Below are 21,276 nucleotides of genomic sequence, written 5' to 3' on the forward strand. Positions count from 1 at the left end.
ATGAAAGTAGTGACATTTTTTATGTCTTTGTATATATTGTATGTTATTGTATATACCTTTCAAGTCTCTATTTTGTTGTGAACTTAAATTTTTGTTTAAAGAAAGTCCTATATAAAAAAATTTTTAAAAAAACTTAAAAAATTCTAGGATTAATAATCAAAATAAAAGAAATGTTTATAAGAAGCCAGACTAAAAGATTGGTCTTTATGAATTGAGGATTGTTACTCAATCAGAAGAAATTATTGAATCAAAGTGCAGTACTGGCATTTTTTTGTTGAATCTTGTATTGGCGCAGCCTTACTGCGTTGAAGCCAGAACCCTTATTGTTGTCAAGTAAATTGAAAAGGTAGCACGTGTAAAAGCTGAAAGTAGCCATCATTGAGGCTCAGTACTGGAAATGCAAAATATACTATGGGAGCCCAAAAATCGTTTGAGGGAGGGAGTGTGGGAGTATCGCTGATGAAAGTTTTTTTTTATTTAAGCAGGGCTGAGTCATGAGGAGTAGAGTCAATGACAGCCATGCTTACGGTCTGCCACTACATAAAAATTATTTTTACAAACTCTGAAAAGAAAAACAAAAATATGATAGGAAAGCTATTCGGGATTACCTGATTGGTAACAAACAAACTGTATTTTAAGGTAGTTTAGGATGTTAGAAAACGATTCTGCAGAGATCTGAGTGTATTCGGCAGCCTGGTTATTATTAATTAATTCACACAGAGATAGACCTAACCTCTCTATAGAGCATATACAGACCTGAATATATTACATGGATACAGAGCTTATAATTAAAACCACTTTAAAATGTCAGTTTATCTATTGGCATCTTATGTAGTGACAGTATATCTTTCCCTTGATGGACTGCAGAATTTGACGTTCTATGCCTTCTTTCAGCTGGGGCACAATTCAGTCATATGGATTAAATGATTGTCCATGAAATGAACTAAGCATCTGCCTCAAGGCATGCTTAGGAAAGAAAAAAGACCCTCCCATGTGGCCCCCTCGGGCTGCTGCTTTTCATGGAACAGAACGCATTGTATGTGCACCGCTGTACATGTCCCGGCACCATGCAGTGGGACACAGTCAGGCGCAATGGAAGGGACTTGCCCAGAACCTGCTTCTGGCAAAATATATAATAGCTCTGGAATCAGATATACGGCATATTTCCACTCTAGGTTAGCACTGTTGTAGTGGCATATTAAAGTACATCTCTACCAATCGACATTCCTCAGTGAGAGCCTCATAACTAGGGTAATTGGATTTTAAAAGCCAAAAGCCAGTTTATGTTACATACATAGAAGTGAAACTACAATATTGCATCAACCGAATGACTCAGGAGGACTTGACAGTGTGCACAAATTTAGAAAACACACAAGGCGCGAAGGGCAGGTAAATACAACTTTTACATAGACCCATCTGTGTTATCCAAACTGCATTGTCCTAGAGCTGGCAGCTAATTCTGCAATGGGGCATATGAAACTGTGCCTATTCTATGTTAAGCCGACCCTCTCTGAAAACTGGGACATGTGCTAAATATACTGAAAGTTGCTGAGGCAGATGGTGCAAAAAATGGACTGTGGTTGCAAATCCTTGATGAATGGTCAACCGACCTGTAACTTTGTCGAGCGGCGCGTTGCTGCTCTGATAGGCAACCTAGGGCTTCTCCTGGTTCCCTACTGCTCAACTGCTCGAAGTTCTGTAGCCAAACTCTAAGAACGAGAGCTTGCATGCCATGCTTGCCTTTCCAGGAATGCTGGCCCTGTGCGGAAAGAAGAGTATGCCTAATATGTGGCCGACCTTGTCTCGCTGTTTCAGGGGCACTGGCCTGCCTGGATATTCGAGGATTTGGCCTTACTCTGTAGAGAAATCTTAGCCAAAAAGGACTGACAAAACTGGCACACATTTCCATCTGTCAGTAGGAAACATACTTTGTACTGAATGCATTCAGGCCAACTGTCTCTTGGTCAGATCCTGTGGGAGAGGTCAGTACTGCAAGGTAAATTCAATAGACTTTTCACTATATCTCAGTGTTTGGGGATGTTGGATGCTGCCCGGCGCTGTCGTGATCGAGATGTGGTAATCTGTTCTCTGGGTTGTGTGCTAGATACTGCATGGATTTGGTGTAATATTAGTGTTTTGGACTGGACTGGGCTAGATCTTGGAAGACGAATTACCTATTGGGATTTGTCCAAGCCAAGACAGTACCTTATAAAAGATTCTCACGTTGCAGTTCATTGTAGAGCAAGCCAGCACTGAGCTCCCGGTACCGAGTCAATACAGGCTTCCCTCATTTCATAAATTATACACGAGGCTGGCGGGTAGTGCATTTGAGCCCAATTATGGGGAAGGAAGGAGAAAAACACCGCAAGCGATTAAGCTACTGGTGTCTGCCGCAAAACATTGAAGGTGGGAGATGGGCAGGAGCTCCACATTCAGGCACAGTCAGTTTGTGCATTATATAAATGCATTCCTCCAAGGTGTGCAGTCCATTCAGCTACAACACAAACCTACCTACAGGAGGAACACAGCGTCTTTCAAAAAATAATTTTATTGCAGCAAAAACATCTCGAAACATATTAGTGGATGAGGCCTGGTGGAGGCCAGAATACAGAATTTATTACAGGATGTGTGGTGGATGAGAGTGTGTTTGGTAGAATTTTCTGTGCATATGGGTTTTATATGACTCCTATGTACATATTGTACTCGACATTACATATGCTTTCAATTTAAGGCACTGGGAAATATTTTGCCTAGTATAACACAATAGCTATAGACAAGTCAACGTGCCCAGTCAAGGGACCCCGGAAGGGCCTTGGAAGGGTGGAGAGGTCCGCACCAAAGAGGTAAGGGGATACGTCCCCCCTATTCAGTATACCCCAAACAGCTTAGTATCCCTTCTGGACCCACTGTGGTTCCTTCAAGAAGAAAAGAAAAAAGGGGTTGAGCTCTTTTTGAGATGACACATCATAAGTGCTCTCTGAAATATGTTTGAGCCCACCCGGACGTTTAGGAGTTGGGGTGAGCCCGATGATGAAGCATGTCACTATTAGAGTGAGTGAGGGCTATATTAAGAAATGGGTCTCTTTCCCTTCCCACTCACAATAGTGGGTCGGCTAAAGACTGACGTAGAAACTCTTGGTGTCGTGTCATCTCAAAAAGAACACCCCCGCCCCCTTTTTTATTTTCTTCTTGAAGTAACCACCCTAGTTCCAGAAGGGATACTAAATTGTTTTTGGGTATTATAAATTATGCTCTTAGTATTTAATACCAAAAATTTAAATCTCTACAAATTACTGTTCGACCACTTATGTAATCGTAATAAATATTGATGATTAATATTTATGAAGAGCCCCTCACAAATTGAATTGTCTTTTGATGCTGATATAAGGTCAGTATTATTACCTAACCCATTTGTAGCAATCACAGTAGGATGAAGACCTAAAGCGCCATAATCAGGAATTAAACCTGCGCACTTGCCTATGCACAGATCTCTGCAGCAGGCGGTTCAACCCATTCTGTTATTTTTCCCGGGAAGGGATTACTGTAGAAATTAGTCTCCTGCCCACTCAGTGATTGGCCTACCAGAAGGGCACTGACCAGCCTCTCTGCCCATGGAATCACTGGCACCTCCCGCAGGGCTCACCATAGCTATACAGTGGAAATGTCTTCATGAAAGCACCCAGGAAGTTAAACTTCCCTTACTTTCCTCTGCTTCTGGTCAGTATTTGTGGAAGTCCATCCGTCAGGACGAAGAGAGTGCTCGAGGAGGGGAGAAGGGTAGCCCTCCCTCCCTGTTCAACCCTCCGCCCTTCCATTTGCTGCTGAATACATTTGTGCTCCTTCGAGGCTGTTTTCGGTGATGAACCAGCACTGAGTCACTTTGCCACGGATCTTGGACTCTGATCTTAAATGGATCAATTACATTATGCAGATTTCATTCCAACGAAGGAGTGAAGAAAAGATGAAGAGAAATCAGTCCGGAGGGGAGCCGGCTGGCGCTCGTCATCGGCCTTTCACGGGGAGAGCGCGCGGCCCGGTGACGGCGCGAGCGGCGGCGGAGGACTGCGCGGGAGCAGATGGCGGGAACGGCTGACTGAATGCGACGATCGCGGCCCATTGTGCCAAGACAATGCAGCTGATTAGAAAACGCTGCCTTTGTGAGGAGCCTTCAGTTTGTGGATGGGATGAGCTCCTGTCACCCTCCCACCCCCAGCCACCGTTCTTTTGCAGTGACTTGTTCTGAATACGGCATGATGCCCACGCACAAATCTCTGGGTTGACGTAGAGGAAACTGCGGGCTTGAAATGGCGGTCGCTCGTGCTAACTTCTGCTGCCTTTGAGGCCCAGGGGTCCGAGGCGCATTTCTTAGGCTTTGATGATTGTATATTTAAATGAGGATGAATGGGGCAAGAAAAGAGAACAAAATGGGCCACAGACACAATACTTCGAAAATGTTTTAATGTGACAGGTTTGACACTCACGAACATTGTGCTAACACCCACGTAGCTCACCACTTAAAAAGTGTCCTCATTATCAAACTCATTAGTCATAATTGTAATACAACCAACTCTCAGAAAATACCTACCTCTCACTGGCCTGGTACACTTTTATCGTAGTGTCCCACATATTCTGCGTACTGCTGCGTAACAAGACCACCTATATGGTGCGCTTTGTATCCTTAACAACCAAAACGAATAACATTCTACAACACCTTCCCGGGTGCTATTCCAGGTGGACCCATCACAACAGTTTCATTACCAAACCACACACTAAAATTTCGACCCCAGTGCTCAGGCGCTGTGAAGCGTTATCTTCCAACAACAAATACGTTGAGGTAGCTGGTATACTAGTTTCAGAGCACTGGTGAGAGGCAACGTAGTCCCAGGCCACAATAGCCGGAACTGCAGTTGGGGGCACACTGGAGTCTGCGCTCTGATGCCTTTTTTGTTGTTTTTGTCCTCATATGTATCACCAGTGTTAAGAGCTCTGTTGCGCTAATATGTTAAAACTTTAGTCTGTGGCACATTGGGGTCTGATCCATGGTGAGGTATGAATGTTTGTCTTCAGGCTAGGGCACCTTGCCATCTGGACTTGGAGGGGGGCAGCGGGGGCTTTCAAAACCCACTGGGTGCTACACTGGGTCTGATTTCTGATTGGTGACACGCTTGGGTTTAAATTCTGGCGATGGGTGCTCTGTAGTCTTAGAAATAGTATGTAGCAAAGTGGGCTTTAACTTTGGTGGGCGGTACACATGGATTTAAACACTCGTGTGCAGTACACAGCAGTCTAAACATTGTGGGTTGTGCAGTGTGGTGCAGGTCCCGGATATAGTGTAGTCGGGTTTAATTTCCGGTGACGTTTATATTGATATGAGAACTAATGATGAAATGGGTTTTAATGGATGGCTTAATATGGTATAAGCTCAGTTGAGTACTGTTTTTGGACTAAAGCTGTGATAGTGTTAACATCTTCGGACCTTAGGTCAGGTAATTGACACACTAGGCTCGAAACTCAGCTGGGTGACAACCTGGGCTCTGAGCTCTAAAGGCGTGCTCTCTGCTGTGCAAGCTTTGGAGCGTGGTAAGCTAGAGGACTAATTTCTAGTAGTTGTTACACAACAGTCTATACTGTGGTGGGTGGTGCGCAGGAATGTAAACTGTGGCAGATGGTACAAAGATATGGGAGTAATGGTGAGTTGAACACTGAAGGATTATGCTGGAGTGGGTGATGCACTAGTATTTAGGTCCTCATGGGTGGAACCAAGTGCTTTACGCTCTTTTGGCTAACACAGTGTCGCTTCATCTGAAATTCAGGGCACACTGAAGTCCAATATCAGGTGGGTGGCAGTAGGGTTCCAGGACCTAGTGAGTGGCATCTTGCACCTTGATAGCAGGTGAACAACACTTAGGCCGCAGTAGGATTCTGAGAATTTTACTCAGAGCAATAACTCTAGGTGAAATACCGCAAGTCGCAATTGTGAGTTGCCGAGCTTGGAATTAGAGGGTCTGGAGTTTTCAGACCCTCTAATTCCAGGCCTCGAGACACCAGGCCTGTCACTTTAGCTGCAGTCGCGGGAGCTACAGGCATCAGCATTGCCTGGCCCCAACCATGCACGACAATAGTCTGGAGGAAGCAGGCAATGCTGTCCTCGGAAAGTCACACGCAGGCCTAAAAGCCCCACCCCCATCCTCACCACTCCCCAACAAAACCCCTGCTGACACCTTCCGCCTGCTCAGAGCAGGCACAAAATGTCATCTGTTTATTAAATTGCCTGTGAAAGCACCTGGTAACTCTGGGGGCCAAGCTGATATTGCTCATTTTGGGTAAAGAAAGAGACTTGTAATGGCCAGACTTTGGTGCAGAGATAATGATTGGTAATTTCAATTCCAACACTCAGCAAAGTCCAATATACTCATAATTTGTGGCAGGTGCAGCCCATGCAGGTAAGAGCGGAGGGGCGGGAGAATTCGATAGATGACCATGACCATGAGGGAAAAATAAATAATTTTCCCTTGTGTTTGTCTATCGAAATCCCCAGCCGTCCCCACCGCTCCTACCTGCATGGGCTACTGCTTATTAAGGGTGGGCAGAATTTGTGGAGTTTCACGCCACAAAATTCCGCAGAATTACATAAAAACTCAGCAACATTCCACAGAGTTCCACTGGCGTAATTTGGCACGTTGCGCTGCTTGCACTGATTTTTAGCACCTAGAGCTTGTTTCGCACTGTAAAATCAGTGTGAACGGCACTACAAGGCATATTAGAGGGCCCTGCTGCTTTCTGCCACTAGAGTAGATTTTCTACTCTGACAGCAGCTTTTTCAACTCAAACAGTTGCTATCTGCCGCAACCACAGGCATTGAGAAATCTTGCTGGGAGGCGTTCTAGCTCCTGGAAATAGCGCTAGTTGGTGAGCACAAGAAAACATTCTGTCACGTGGTGGTTGGCAGAGTTTTTCCGGAACTCTGCGTTCTGCAAAACTCGGCGAACTCTGCCAGGGGAGCAGAATTTATCGCCCATCATGAGGGCCTGACAAGGCTGGACTGGGAACCCAAAACAGCCCAGGAAAAGGTTTTCAGACTAGCCCCATACGGTTCACAGAGAGCACAGAGAGCGAACCTGACCACAGTTAGTGGGTTTGGGGGGATACTCTCCCCAAGACAATTTGAGAAAAAATGGCAAAAATACTGCATTCGACAACACATTTTTTATTATATATTCAATTGTATTAGTTTTTAAAGCATAGTAAAAGATGACTTTACAGTGCACCAGGATATGGCAATCTTTATTTGAGCTCTTCAATGATTCTCTATCTATCACCCTCCAACAGTGCCTCTCATCTCACTATAGCCCCTCTCTCACATGTATATAATTTGTTTTATAGTGCCTCTCCTACCAGTGTAGGGTGTCGGAACAGTTTACCTCTCACTTAATCAATCAATCAAGCAGGAAGTTTTAAGCATGCTACTCACTAATGAGGGTCTCAAGGTCATGGTGGGGGAGGGGAGGAGCAGCTCCAGTCAGTCATAGAGCCAGGTCTTGATAGTCCTCCAGCAGATGTATTTGTAGGCGTGGGTGTGTATCTTGAAGGTTACTCTTTTTTCAACAGGGAGCCAGTGGAGGTCACGCAGGTGTTGGGTGATGTGTTCATGTCAAGGGATGCCTAGGACGAGGCTGGCTGCGTTGGTCTGTAGTTTGCAGAGCAGAGACTTGTTGATCCCGGTGTAGAGTGCGTTTCCGTTGTCCAGTCTTCTGGTTATGAGTGCGTGGGTGACAGTCTTCCTTGATCGAGGGAGATACACTTGAAGGTCTTTCGGAGGATGTGGAGAGTGTTAAAGCAGGTGGAGGTGACTGCATTTACCTGTCAGGTCACGGAGAGGGAGTAGTTGAGTACGATGCTGAGGTTTCGGGCGTGGTTCATGGGGGGTAAGGGGGTTGCCGAGGGCGGTGGGCCACCAGGTGTTGTCCCATGCAGAGGGGGAGGGTCAGAGAACGAAGACCTCTGTCTATTCCGAGTTGAGCTTTAGGCAGCTGTTGCTCATCCAGGATGCAACGTCCTTCATTCCTTCCTGAAAGTTGAGTCTCATGGTGATGGGCTCCATGGTAGGGAGAGGAGTTGGGTTTCGTCGGAGTAGGATACCATGTTTAGTCTGTGCTGTCTGACGATGGCGTCGAGGGGGGCCAAGTAGATGTTGAAGAGCGTGGGACTGAGTGACGATCCTTGGGGTACTCTGCAATTGATTACAGGGGGTTCAGAGAGGAAGGGTAACAGTCTGATTCTTTGGGTTCTGCCGGTGAGGAAGGAGCGGAGCCAGTCGAGGGCGGTTCCCTGTATGCCAGTGTCGTGGAGTCTGGCGGTGAGTGTGCAGTGAGAGACGGTGTTGAAGGCTGCAGAGAGGTAGAGTAAGTTCAGGGCTGCGGTTTGTCTTTGGTCGAGGAGGGTGCAGATGTCGTCTGTGGCGGCGAGTAGGGCAGTCTCAGTGTTGTGGTTGCTGCGGAATCCGGATTGGGAGAGGGTCGAGGATGGACTTTTCTTTGATGAATTTCATTACAGTTGGACGTTGACTGTCTTCTCAGTGACTTTGGCCGCAAAGGGGAGGAGGGAGATGCGTTGGTTGTTCTTGAGGGCCATGGGATCTGCTGACGGCTTCTTGAGAAGGAGTCTAACTTCTGCACGTTTCCAGTCATCGGGAAAGATGCCGGTTTCAAAGGGGGCATTGATGGTGTGTCGTAGTTTTGGAGCGATGGCACCGGCAGCTCCGTGGAAGATGTGCAGGGCGCAGGGGTCCATGGGGGCATCTGAGTGAATGCCTTTCATGGTCGATGTGTTGTCTTCGGTGGTGACTGGGGTCCAGGAGGAGATGGTGGGCTGGCTGGCGTTGCTGGAGGACGGAGTGGTTTCGGAGTCAGGCGTCTGGTCGTTGAAGTTCTCGTAGAGGCCCTTTATTTTCAGATGGAAGAAGGAGCCAAGCTTGTTGCAGAGGTCCTGGGAGGGGGTGGTGTCCATGGTTTTACTGGGGGGGTTGGTGAATTCCTGGAAGATGTTGAAGAGTTCCTTGGAGTTGATGGAGTTGGCGAGGATTTTGATCTGGATGAAGGTCCTTTTGATGGATCTAATGCGTTGATGGTATTCTGTCATGGCGTTCTTGTAGGTGGTGCAGTCTTCCGAGGATTTGCTATTTCGCCACTTCTTCTCAAGATGTCTGTAGGTGCATCTGGATTCTTGGAGGTCGGCGGTGAACCAGGTGTTCTTTCTGGGGCGCTATCTGTCGGGTTACGTAAAGGTGCGAGTTCGTCTGCGCAGTTGGTGATCCATCTGTGGAGTTCTATGGCCGCGATGTTGGTGTCGGTCACGGAGGTGAGGGTGTCACGGTTGAGGGTGGAGTTGAGCTGCTCCTCTGTGATCTTGCTCCACTCTCTTCATGGAGGGCGGGGTGCAGGTTTGGGTGGCGTGGGTTTGTTGACGTGGAAGTGTACGCAGTGGTGGTCCATCCATGGGGGTTGTGTGGTGTGGCTGAAGTGAATGTTGTTACTTCCTGCGAAGATGGGGTCGAGTGGGTGTCCTGCCTTGTGGGTGGGGGTGGTTGTTTCAGTCCGAGGTTGGCAAGGTTGTCCAGGAGGGTGGAGGAGTTGGGGGTCGCTGAGGTTGTCGAGGTGGAAGTTGAGGTCTCTGATGAGCATGTAGTCCATGGAGGCAATGGCGTGGGGTGCGATGAGGTCGGTGATGTTGGTGGTGAACGCAGTTCGAAATCTGTAGGCGAGGATGCCTCTTAGGGTCGTTCTCGGGCTGGTCTGGATCTGGAAATGGAGGTGTTCGGTGGTAGACAGGCTGTCACCCGAGATGGAGGTCGTGAGTCGGAGGGAGCTCTCGTGAGCAACGGCAAGTCCTTCTCCTGGGCGGTTGGGACGGTCCTTCCTCTGGATCTTGTACCCGTCGGGGATGGCGGTGGCGATGCCAGGGCGGAGGTGGAGTTGGTCCACCTTTCTGTGAAGAAGGCGATGTCTGGTGAGAGGGTGTCGAGGAGGTACCAGATCTTTACGGCATGTTTGTGTAGAGAGTGCCAGTTGAGGAGGATGTACTTCAGGGCTTTGGTAGTGTTGTTGTCCGGCATGGGGGCAGCGGCCGTGGTGGTGCAGAGGGTGCTGAAGTTTGGCGATAGTGGCAGGAGGAGAACTGGCCGTTTGTGGTATTCATCGTGGACAGGTGGCAGTTGTTCCTTCCGGGGTTGTGTGTGAGGAGGGCAGCTGAGTCGTGGTGGGAAATCCAGGGTCTCTGGTGCTGGTCGCAGTCGGGTCGCGGACGGGCACAGACAGGCTTGCCTTTGGTGCGCAGCCTCCATTAAATAGTGAAGGGGGGAGGGAAGCAGAGCTGGGAGGCGGGAACAACAATCAATGGCAGTGATCCAGCGCAAGGGACAACATTTACATATTCTCCATATGTCACAGATCCTTTTTCACAAAGGTTCATTCATACATTCATTGGTGGGGCCCATAACACCAACACACTTCACAGCCACACAAAACTCACTCGGATCTATACAGAGGAGAGGGGGCTGCTGGACATGTGGGTACCTTATTATCTATCAGGATAATTTTTCTTTACTACTTTATATATACATTCTATATACACTTTTCCGAATCCTGACTTTATCATCAAGGCACTCCACTGTTTGGTCGATGGACCAACTAGTTGGACTGGTTGATGGTGAATTAGAACCAGCTAACACACAATTAAAGTCTAGAAATCATTTAATCTTTTCAGTGATTAATTTAAAGAACCACAAAACTTGTTTCTTGTGATTTCAACGTTGTTTATCTAAATTGTTAATCATTTCCTTTAAACTTGCATTTATTCACTACAGTTCATAATTAGAAATTCAAATTTATTAATGAGTATCAAGCATTTCGAAATTTCATTTAAACATAAATTTAGGAAAAATGCAGTAAATCATTTACTAATGAACAGGCGACGATAGCTTCAGATCGAACAGGGAGTTATCCGCATTCTCAGGTAAAACTTCCCTAGACAGGCTGTCTGACCCACACCCAGGGACCAAACCGTCAGGCAAAATACAGGATACAATGCCACAATTCTGCAAAGTCCATATATCAATCCGCAGCATAGATTAACTCCACGCCCAGACTGGCCGCATAGAATTTAATGAAATTTAGAAAGTCAGAAATTTAAAAGGAACAACCACCCAACAAGAACTCCCTTTTAAGAAATAACCAAAAGACTATCACGACTGCAACTCCAACTGCAACTCTCGAACTCCTCCTGAACCAACCCTCAATACCACACACGTAATGACAGATGAGGGGTTCTTATACCTTTTTTGTGTCTTACTTCATACAAAATATGGCAACTTTGGGGGCAGACCAAATGTTCTGATTGGGCAGTTCGGGGTGATCAATAGTTCATTGCACTCTTCCCAGCAGTGGCGTAACGAAACGTGAGGGGGCCCCCCTGCAAGGTACGTGGAGGGGCCCCCTCCGGACACAATCAGGAGCTTTCCGCAGGCCCATAGCCAGAATGATAATTTTAGGGGGATGGCCCTCAGCTATGACGAAACATTAATGCTGTGCGCTATACGTATATTCTTTCCCAAGTATTTGTAGGGGAAATGTACAGTATGCAAGATTTGAAATTGCACATTGCTTTTGGGTGCTTTTTCAAACAACAGAAATTCTATCTTGGTTGGGTTGAGCTTCTGCTAGGTGCTGGGCATCCAGCTTTGCATGATATGCAGGCAGTGTTTGAGGCACTGGATGTTAGAAGTGGAGGAGACTTTCAAGTAAAACTGTGTATCATCGGTGTGTTGAAGGAAGCTGAGAGGTCCAGAAATATCAGGAGGCAGTGGTAACTTCATCTGGGATTAGGAGGGCATTGTTTACGACGTGTGAGGTAGTAGTCTCAAAGCTACAGCATGATCTGAAGCTAGACTGGTAGTCGTACATAGGTAAATGGCTCATTTTCAAGTGCAAGGCATTCACAAATGGTGACCATTCAATAGTAAATTAATTTAATTATGCACAGACCCTTGGCTGGTGTTAAAGTCTACTCCTCCTGTCCCTAAACTGCAAGAAGTGGGACTCAGAAACTTTCTGGCGGCTTTCTGCCTGGAGGACTGACAGACCGAGCTCTGTCATTGATGTCAAATCGCCAGTCGTGCTGGGATGTGAGGCAGTGTGCTCCCAACCCCCCTTCTGTCGGTCTCGACTTTCTTGTTTGCCCCATTGAAGGAGATATGACTTCTAGAAACGTTTCTAAGTCTGAACGTAGAGGGCTACACCATGCCAAACAGCATCCGATCAACCTTGAGGCCTTCCGAGGCATGGCCTTCAAACTTCGCCCGCTCTCTTTCCCGCCTTCGTCGACAATCGCACCATGATTCCGCTCATAAGCAACACACCGTCATCAAACACCACTTCAGATCCAGCTTGCCCCGCCGATGACTCTTCAGAGACCACATTTTCCCCATAAAACTTTCTGAGTCAGAAGGTTTACTTTCTAAGTCAGAAGGTAAACCTTCCACTGGCAGGAACCTAGTCCCTGCCTCTGACCCATGCTCCATCACGGTCATCCTTAACTTTTGATTTTGAACTGGTCTAACACGATCAGATGCCCACGATTGACGCTTATTCGTATCTCCGGTTCTACTTATTGGACTTTTATCGCTTTGGTATAGTCTTGTTTATTAAACTTTACTATATTTTCCTAAATTGGCCTGGGATTTTTGTTTTGTTGTGTTTTCACTTTATTATTGTTTGAGTACTGCATAAATACTTTACACATTACCTCAAAGGTAAGACTGACTGTTGTGTGGCAAGCTATCAGAGAGTTAAGCATAGGTTTATTTAGTGACTCCAGTGGTTTATGCTGATAAGGCTTGTGATTATTATTTGAGGTGGGTTTTCACTCTCTCAACCAATACTCCAAGTTCTTACAGCAAGCAAAACTGGGAAACCAAGGCTGCTGAGATTTTGTTAAATTCAATCATGGTTAGGTAGTCAAGGCTCTGACTTAGCAATGTTGGTTTAGACTGCCTTGAATACCCACCTCTGTCAAATCCATTATGACAGATGTTAATTGTGAATAATGCCACCAGATCTAAAAGAATGTGGACACGAACAGCCAGCATACACCTCTCCCCCCAGGTTACCCAGATTCAACAGCACTATCAGTCCCATTCTATAGTGTGGAAGAAAGTCTGCATATACATGATGGGGGAGGCCATGCTGTGCTATGCGATACTGATTTGAGACCAAGATGCCCAAATCTAAAGCTTATTTTGAAATTGGAAGGAGAGAAATAGTGTGGTAGTTGCAAAGGTCTATCGAATCAAGGGGTCACTTTATTTTCCTTTCCTCTCCCACTTTGATTTATTTCCTCCAATCTTTGCCTGTTGTCCTGCCTCTTCCTTGACAGCATTGTGTTTGTTCTTCTCTCGCAACTTGTTCTCTGCAGTCCATCACTGTTGTCCTTCAGCCCAGTCAAGTCAGTTTCTCGCCCAGAATACGTATGCCACTGTGGTTGAGTGTATATTTCTCACCCAGATTACTTATGACACTGTGGTTGAGTGTATAGCTCAATGGTGTGAGGGCAAATAAATCACTGAAATATTTGCAACAGAATGTAAAAGAAGCAACAAATAAGGTTTCTCTCATAGGGTGCAAGGGACAGAAGCAACAGCATTTTAAGCATAACTCATATGCAGTAATTGTACTGCACAGATAGCAGCATTGCAGGCTTCTTGGCAACACAAACCAGATAGAACACAGGCTAGAAGGTGAGATTTAATCACACAGAGAAGAGATGTACCTTAGGCAGCAGGACTAGAAGCTTCGCTCACACAAGCAGTAGAGGTAAAACACAAAAGTACCTTTGCAAGTTTTCTTCAAACATAGAAACATTGGCAGATGCAGTGCAAGCTTTCCTCAGAATACGACAAAAAAGGCACAATATAGACAGCAACTAATACAAGCACTGGCAAAGCCAATAGGTCTTGCCTATACAAAAGCGATTGGCTTTGGTAATGCGGTTTTGCCATGTTGTATGCCAGTGTGGCTGCTATCCAGCGTGGCTACAAGTTAGTGGCAGGGATGTCCTAGAGTGAAGTGGGGGGGGGAAAGAGGGGGGGAGTAGAGTCCAGTACATTGTATTTGTTGGAGTAGAGTGGAGTAGGGAGAGTAGAGTGTCATAGAGTTGAGTAGAGGGGAGTAGAGTTCTGGTTCAGTGGCAGAGAGTGTCGTAGAGTGCAGTGTCAGAGTGCACTACCGTAGAGTGGTGCAGAATGGAGTGAAGTGTGGTGGAATAGGGTAGACTGGACTGAAGTAGTGGGGTGGACTGGACTGGAGTAGATTGGGGTGGATTGGATTGGGATAGAGTGGGTTGGATTAAGTGGAGTGGGGTGGATTAGATTGGATTACATAAAGTGGATTGAATTGAGGTAGATTGGATTCGGTGGGTTGAACAGATAGGGGTGGATTGGATTGAGGTGGATTGAATTGGGGTGGGGTGGATTGGAGTGGGGTGGATTAGATTGGAGTGGGGTAAATTGGATTTGGGTGGGATGGATTGGATTGGAGCGAGGTGGATTGGATTAGGGTATAGTGGTTGGAGTGGGGTGGAATGTTTTGAATTTGGAGTGGGGTATATTGTTTTGGATTGGAGTCGGGCTCATTGGGGTGGGGTAGATTGTTTTGTATTGGAGTGGGGCTGATTGTTTTGGATTGGAGTGGGGCAGATTCTGTTGAATTGGAGTGGGGCAGATTGGAGTGGTGCAGATTGTTTTGGATTGGAGTGGGGCAGATTGTTTTGAATTGGAGTGAGCAGATTGTTTTGGATTGGAGTGGGGCAGATTGTTTTGAATTGGAGTGAGCAGATTGTTTTGGATTGGAGTGGGGCACATTGGTGTGGGTCACATTGGAGTGTGGCAGATTGTTTTGGATTAGAGTGGACCAGATTGGATTGGGGTTGGCTGAATTGGAATGAGGTGAATTGTATTGGAGTTGGGTAGATTGGATTGGGCAGGATTGGATTGCTGTGGGGCGGACTGGATTGTGGCACATTGGAGTGTGGGTGGATTGGGTGAGGTGGATTTGATTGGATTGGGGTGGGGGACTGGAGTGGAGGGGTCTGAAGTGGGACAGATTGGAGTGGGGTGGATAAGAGTGGGGCTGTCTCTTTTGGATTGGAGTGGGGCAGACTGGAGTGGGGTAGACTGGAGTAAGGCAGATTAGAGTGGGGCAAATTGTTTTGGATTGGAGTGGGGCAGATTGTTTTGGATTGGAGCGGGGCAGACAGGTGGGGTAATCTGTTTGGGATTGGGGCAGATTGGAGTGGGGCAGATTGTTTTAGATTGGAGGGGGGCAGATTGGAGTAGGGTAAATTGTTTTCAACTGGATTGGGGAAAGTTGGAGTGGGATTGATTGGAGTGGGGCAGATTGTTTTGGATTGGAGTGGATTGAAGTGGGCTGGATTGGAGTGGGGTGGATTGGATGGGGATATGGTGGATTGGATTGGATTGGGGTAGATTGGATTGGTGTGGGGTGGATTGAATTGGAGTGTGGGGATTGTGGTGGACTGAAGTGTGGTGAATTGGGATTGAGTAGGTGAATTGGGGTGAGTTAGATTGGAGTGGGGCAAATTATAGTAGGGCAGATCAGAGTGGGTGGACTGTAGTGGGCAAATTGTTTTATATTTGAGGTGGGTGGATTAAAGTGGGGCAGTCTGTTTTGAATTGGAGTGGGGCAGACTGGAGTGGGGAAGACTGGAGTAGGCAGATTGTTATGGATTGGTGTGGGTGGATTGGACTGGGCAGATTGTTTTGGATTCGAGCGGGCAAATTGTTTGGATTGAAGTGGGGCAGATTGTTTTGGATTGGAGTGGGGCAGATTGTTTGTACTGACGTGGGGCAGATTGTTTGGATGGAAGTGGGGCACATTATTTTGGATTGGAGTGGGGCACATTATTTTGGATTGGAGTGGGGCAGACTGGTGGGGCAAACTGTTTTGGATTGGGGCAGATTGTTTTAGATTGGAGTGGGGCAGATTGGAATAGGGTAGATTGTTTGGGAGTGGTGTGGGATGGATCGGAGTGGGGAAGATTGTTTTGGAGTAGGGCAGATTGTTTTGGATTAGAGTGGGGCAGATTGTTTTGGATTGGAGTGAGGCAGATTGAAATGAAGGAGACTGTTTTGGATTGGAGTGGGGCAGTTTGGAGTGAGCAAATTGTAGAGGGGCAGATTGTTTTGAACTGGAGTGGGGCAGATTGTTTTGGAGTGTGACAGAGTGTTATGGATTGGAGTGGGGCAGACTAGAGTGGGACGGGTTGGGAGGATTGAAGTGTGGAGGTTTGGAGTGGATTTGATTGGGGTGAGGGGTTTGGATTGAGGAGAGTGATTTGGATTAGAGTGGGTTGGATTGGATTGGTCTGGTGTGGATTAAATTGAGTGGAGCGGATTTGAGAGTGGTGGCTTTGGGTGTACTGCATGATTATGTGTTAAAACATCATTTCAGAAATTTCACATAAGAAAGAAAGGATGTCTTTTTGCAATAACGTAATCCTAATTTTTTTTAGAATAGCGCCCATGATCAAAAATAATATAAAACATGAGTGCAAAGTGAGAAAAGAAGACTTGGCAAAATAAAATAAAGTTAACTATAGAAATTGAACTTTTGCCATTTTATTTGTCCTGCTGGGTATGTTTTTGCCAGTCATACGCCGTCTGTTTGCAGGGCACTAAAAGTTAAAAAGAACAAAATAGTACCTCAATCACGTCAGGAGCAGCGGACGGACACTGATTAAGTTGAATCAATCAGTTCTTGGTCCCTGCTCCACAGAGATTAACGGAAATTATGTTAGGCATGCAGTGACGAATTACTGGGCTGTAAAGAAGAGTGCCACGCAAGCCGACAAATGGTAAGAAACTGGCGGGCTCCAAGCCCTTTTCTCTATACAAGAGTGTCTCGTAAGCGAGGCACATGCTCTCGCAGGCTGGACCCTAAAAATAACTCTTAGGAAAAGCAGCTGATCCATGGAAATCAGTTGGGCAGGCATCTCTCCCACAACATGGTGCATCACAGAAATGAGTTGTGCAGGTGTCATTCATATAGTTATATGAAGTAGCAGGAGAACTCTCCCTCACAATATAGGTAGAGAATGGTAGGAGATGAGTGCAACACTTTGCACAAAACATGAGCAGCATGGGCAGCAGCTCTTAAAACAGGTAGGTCACTGGAAGTAAATGATATATCATGCAAATTTGTAGAGCGCACTATCGCCGTGTTTTCAGGTGCTGAAGCTCACCTTTACAAAACAAATACCGTAGATGACAACTGTGCAAACCTCACTATCATTTACAAAATAGAGGGACAGGAAGAGGAGAGGGAGGGGTGTGGCACAGTGGCCCGGGCAGCTGATTTCGGAGCACAGGGCTCACGGTTCGATCCCCAGCTCCGGCGGCAGCTGAGCTCAGCACCATTCGACTCTGGGCAATAGCTCACTTTATTTCCACGATGGCCCCAGCACCTTGAGACCAATAGGGTGGGTAGTTCGCGCTTTAGAAATACTGGATTTACGATTTTACGAAGCCATCATTTCAAGACTCCCTCACAAAATATCTACATACTGCTAGCAGGGACAGGTGTGCAAATCTACCAAGGGGCATTAGGTCATGTAGCAGGCATTAGAGCTGTACTTGATTTCACGTAACAGTAACTTACATTAACTGATTTTTACAGGCATGATGTTTGTGGTAAAACAGAAATTCAAAGTGCGATTGGATTAAAAGTTTGAGTGGTTGATTGTGTTACACATAATAGGGCCCACTGGCACCATATATAGGTGTGCAAGCAACAATTCTGAAGTGTGAAAGTAATACCTGATGTTCTGGGAATACATTAAAACACCAATTGCAGTTATCATCCTGACAGTGTAGTCGATTGTTGTTGTTAAAATGTACATTAGCGCTCCAAACTTTAACATGCAAGGATTTCTGGCATCGCGCTTGCAGGACTAACTATGCATTTCAAACATTTCTTTTGTTGTATTTATTACTCATTGCAATATACCATGAAAGTTGTCCAATGGTTCCCTTTCTGCTAGAGTGCATAAGTGAAAGAAATGCAAAACTTACCCATACCAAAGTTTTAAAGAGGGTGTCATGTCTGGGGAAAGATTCAGTTCCATTTCCTGTGTGTCTGAAAGATTCAGACAGGCTACAGGCAAAGAGAGAGACTTTCTGTCCCTCTTTGGAATTGCCCGCTCTTTTTCCTTAGTCAGGTCAGACTCCCAGCAGGCATGCAGAGACAATGCTGAGAGGGGTTCACTTTTCATGCACGTCACGTGGTCTATCGTGCCTCCCTGTCAGAGGTCATACCCTGGACAAACCGCCCCCCTGCTTCTGCAGGCTGCTGTCTAAAATGCAGCAACTGCTGTGTTTTCGAAGGGGCCTCATTGCAGAGGTTATTTTTCTTTTAATCCAGCTGCATTTCAAGGTTGAATATTTTACATTGTGTCGAAGAGTTGTAATAATACTGCACAAGCTGCCTGCGTCCGTCCGGAGTACTCTTCTGAGGGGGCCCCCTGGAGCTTGGGGGCCCCCCCGCACCGCGGGGGCTGCGGGGGCCTGTGTTACGCCCCTGCTTCCCAGTGCAAACTGGTTTTGCAGAGTGTCTTCTTATTCCCATGCGGGGACCGGCAAATGTATCTTTTCAAGGCAAAAGGGTCCTGTTGACAGGTTCATTCTTTGTCACTTCCTTGGTTCCCATACGCTCAGCTTCTGGCTTGCGGTTAAGTCCCCAACATATCGACCTTGGCAAGGAACATGATGTCAGTAGTTCATTCCACCTTGTGATCTCCAGACATATCTGGGCATGCACAGAAATCATTGCGCACACATGGTGGCATCTGCTTCAGAGAACGCCATCTTGAGTACTGCGGCCTAGTAGGCCCGAATGTTAACTAAGCGAAAATAGACATAACAGCAATCAAAATATAGAAATGAAGGTTCTAATGTTTAAACCCACACTAATCCAATTACATATTAGTATTTTCCTAGCTGCAGCAACATTTAAAGCGATAATACTTCCCATACGCCAACTTTAAGACACAATACAATCACAAAGCAGTACAAACCATGCAATTTCACTTTTTTAACACAATCTAAGGTTAATTTGCGTATCATTGTTAATTATTTAATTTTGCCATGCAATTAGCAATTTAGTCCCACGTGTATTTATGTTTATCAAGGTGCAAATATTGATTAGTACCACTTCCACTTCAAACATCTTATGTAAATTCATTTTGGAATTATTACATAATTAATTTCATGCAATTTAGAGGAGGTAGACAACATTTTGTTTTACCTGCTCCATCAGCAGAATAAAAAATAACAGAACCAGATTCACAGCAAAAGGACAACACCAGGCATAGCAATAACAAAGAGGAAGGTAAAGGGCACAACGCGCGGACAGACAACAGCGGGGCTTGAACACCTACCAGGAGAGGTGGTGGCGGCAGCGGCACAACAGCTGAGCTGCATGGGCAGAGACCAGGGACTTTGGCCAGAAGGTCAGAGGTCCTGCTCGGACACCCTCGCAGCGGCCGCCATTAAATAGGGAAAGGGGAGAGAAGCGGAGCTGCGAGGCGGGAACGGCAGGGTGGAGGGGCCGCAGGGGCAGCAGCAGCGGGAAAAAGGGCATCGAAAACGGGCACTGAGGAGCAAAACAAGGGCACAGGCACAACAGCGATCAATGGGCAGAATAAAAAATAACAGAACGCGCAATCACAGCAGAAGGACAACACCAGGCACAAATACGGAGACAATGAATCATACGTGTGTAAATCAGTGTATAGAAAATGTTACATCAGACAAAGGGGACTAACAAGGTGTAGGATTCACATGTCATCCATACTGGTAGGCATTTTTAAGAGTGCTTGGTCTGGAGAAGCACAAACTCAGGATTCAGAACGTAACACAGTCATTAGGGTTGACTTTACTAATAAGAATTTATTTCTACCCAAACAAATCCTTCTTAGCAGAATTAGGATAATGAAAGACTGAGAAAAAAACATAACTTTCTAACCTAGATTACCATTGTATTTTCTCACGAATTATGCACATAAAATCCTGTTCTCTGATCTGCATATTTCACTCTCTTTGCAGCAGGCAGATTTACCCTCTGCACTACCTTATATGAGTCAAACCTGTCACTAGATAGGTCTCTTCGAGCGGTACCTTAATCACAAGTTATCTTGGAATTTTTATTGTTGCCTTAAAACTGTTGGCTCAGGTAGGTGGCAATTTAGGAGGTAACCTCTGAACAGTAGTAAACTGTTGTATATGTTCGAGCATTAGGCCCTCAGTGCGTGAGGTCTAGTCCATGGCACTTGGGAGTCAGTTTTGATGGGTGGCAGGCTGGGGTCTGAGCAGCCCACTACATTGTAAAACCAAGCTTAACCAGTGGCTTTTTACCTTTGTAAAATCATGACAGACTTTATTTTTTTCGAAAGACTTGCTTAATGTTTGTCCAATAAAACATACACTGGGTGAGTATTCAATGTGACATTTTACTTTCAATATTCCCACTAGGATCCATCTAGAATGCTGGGCAGAAACTGAGAACCCCAGACTGAGCGCAGCCGTGGGAGAGATGCCAGGGTGGCGATCTGTGATGAGCACCGAGCAGACGAGGATGTGACTGAGAGCAAAGGAACAACCAATCATCCGGGACATCTTGGAGGTGGACAGCAGAGGAATTAAGAGCGGGAAAGAGACCTAAAAGGGCGCGAGGAGAACCGACGCCCCTGATGGAAGTCTGCACAGAGAGAACCGGGCTAGTTTGCACAGATAACCTGCAAGATTTCCGAAGTGCAAAGAGGAGAACGAGGCGCTGCCGCTGACAGAAAGACGGATGGCGGGGAAGGTATCTACCTGTAATTGGAGGTCTGCCAGGCGTGCAGACGATGATCTTCCTCTCGCAGACGGCTCTTTATTCCACTGTACAGTTATTAAAATAAAGAGAAGTTATCAGACATGGTACATCTCCGCCCCGCCTCCTCCCGCTCAGCCGGGCGCCAGGTGCCCAACCCGTGATGGATTGGGCTGTCAAGGTGTCGGCACCGAGACGGCGAGCCGCGCCGCGGGCATTCGTATACACAGGTGATAAAGATATTGGAAGGGGCAGCAAAGGGGCTTTTCTATCTGCAGAGCGATTTGCATGCTATCTAGAGGAAGGAGCAGGGCGAGGAGGGAATAAATCGTTGAGGTCT

General features: G+C 46.4%; 1 long non-coding RNA gene across 1 annotated transcript in view; it reads left to right on the forward strand.

Annotated features, from left to right (window-relative positions):
- LOC146860114 (uncharacterized) overlaps positions 1 to 21,066 on the forward strand; it is a 142,363-nt gene extending 121,297 nt beyond the window's left edge. Inside the window, exon 4 of the long non-coding RNA XR_014979098.1 lies at positions 20,597 to 21,066. This is a non-coding gene — a long non-coding RNA (uncharacterized LOC146860114). The remainder of the gene's footprint in view (positions 1 to 20,596) is intronic.
- The last annotated feature ends 210 nt before the right edge of the window (positions 21,067 to 21,276 follow it).

Source organism: Triturus cristatus, chromosome 3_1 (genome assembly GCF_964204655.1).
Source record: "Triturus cristatus chromosome 3_1, aTriCri1.1, whole genome shotgun sequence".
In the NCBI taxonomy this organism is placed as follows: domain Eukaryota; kingdom Metazoa; phylum Chordata; class Amphibia; order Caudata; family Salamandridae; genus Triturus; species Triturus cristatus.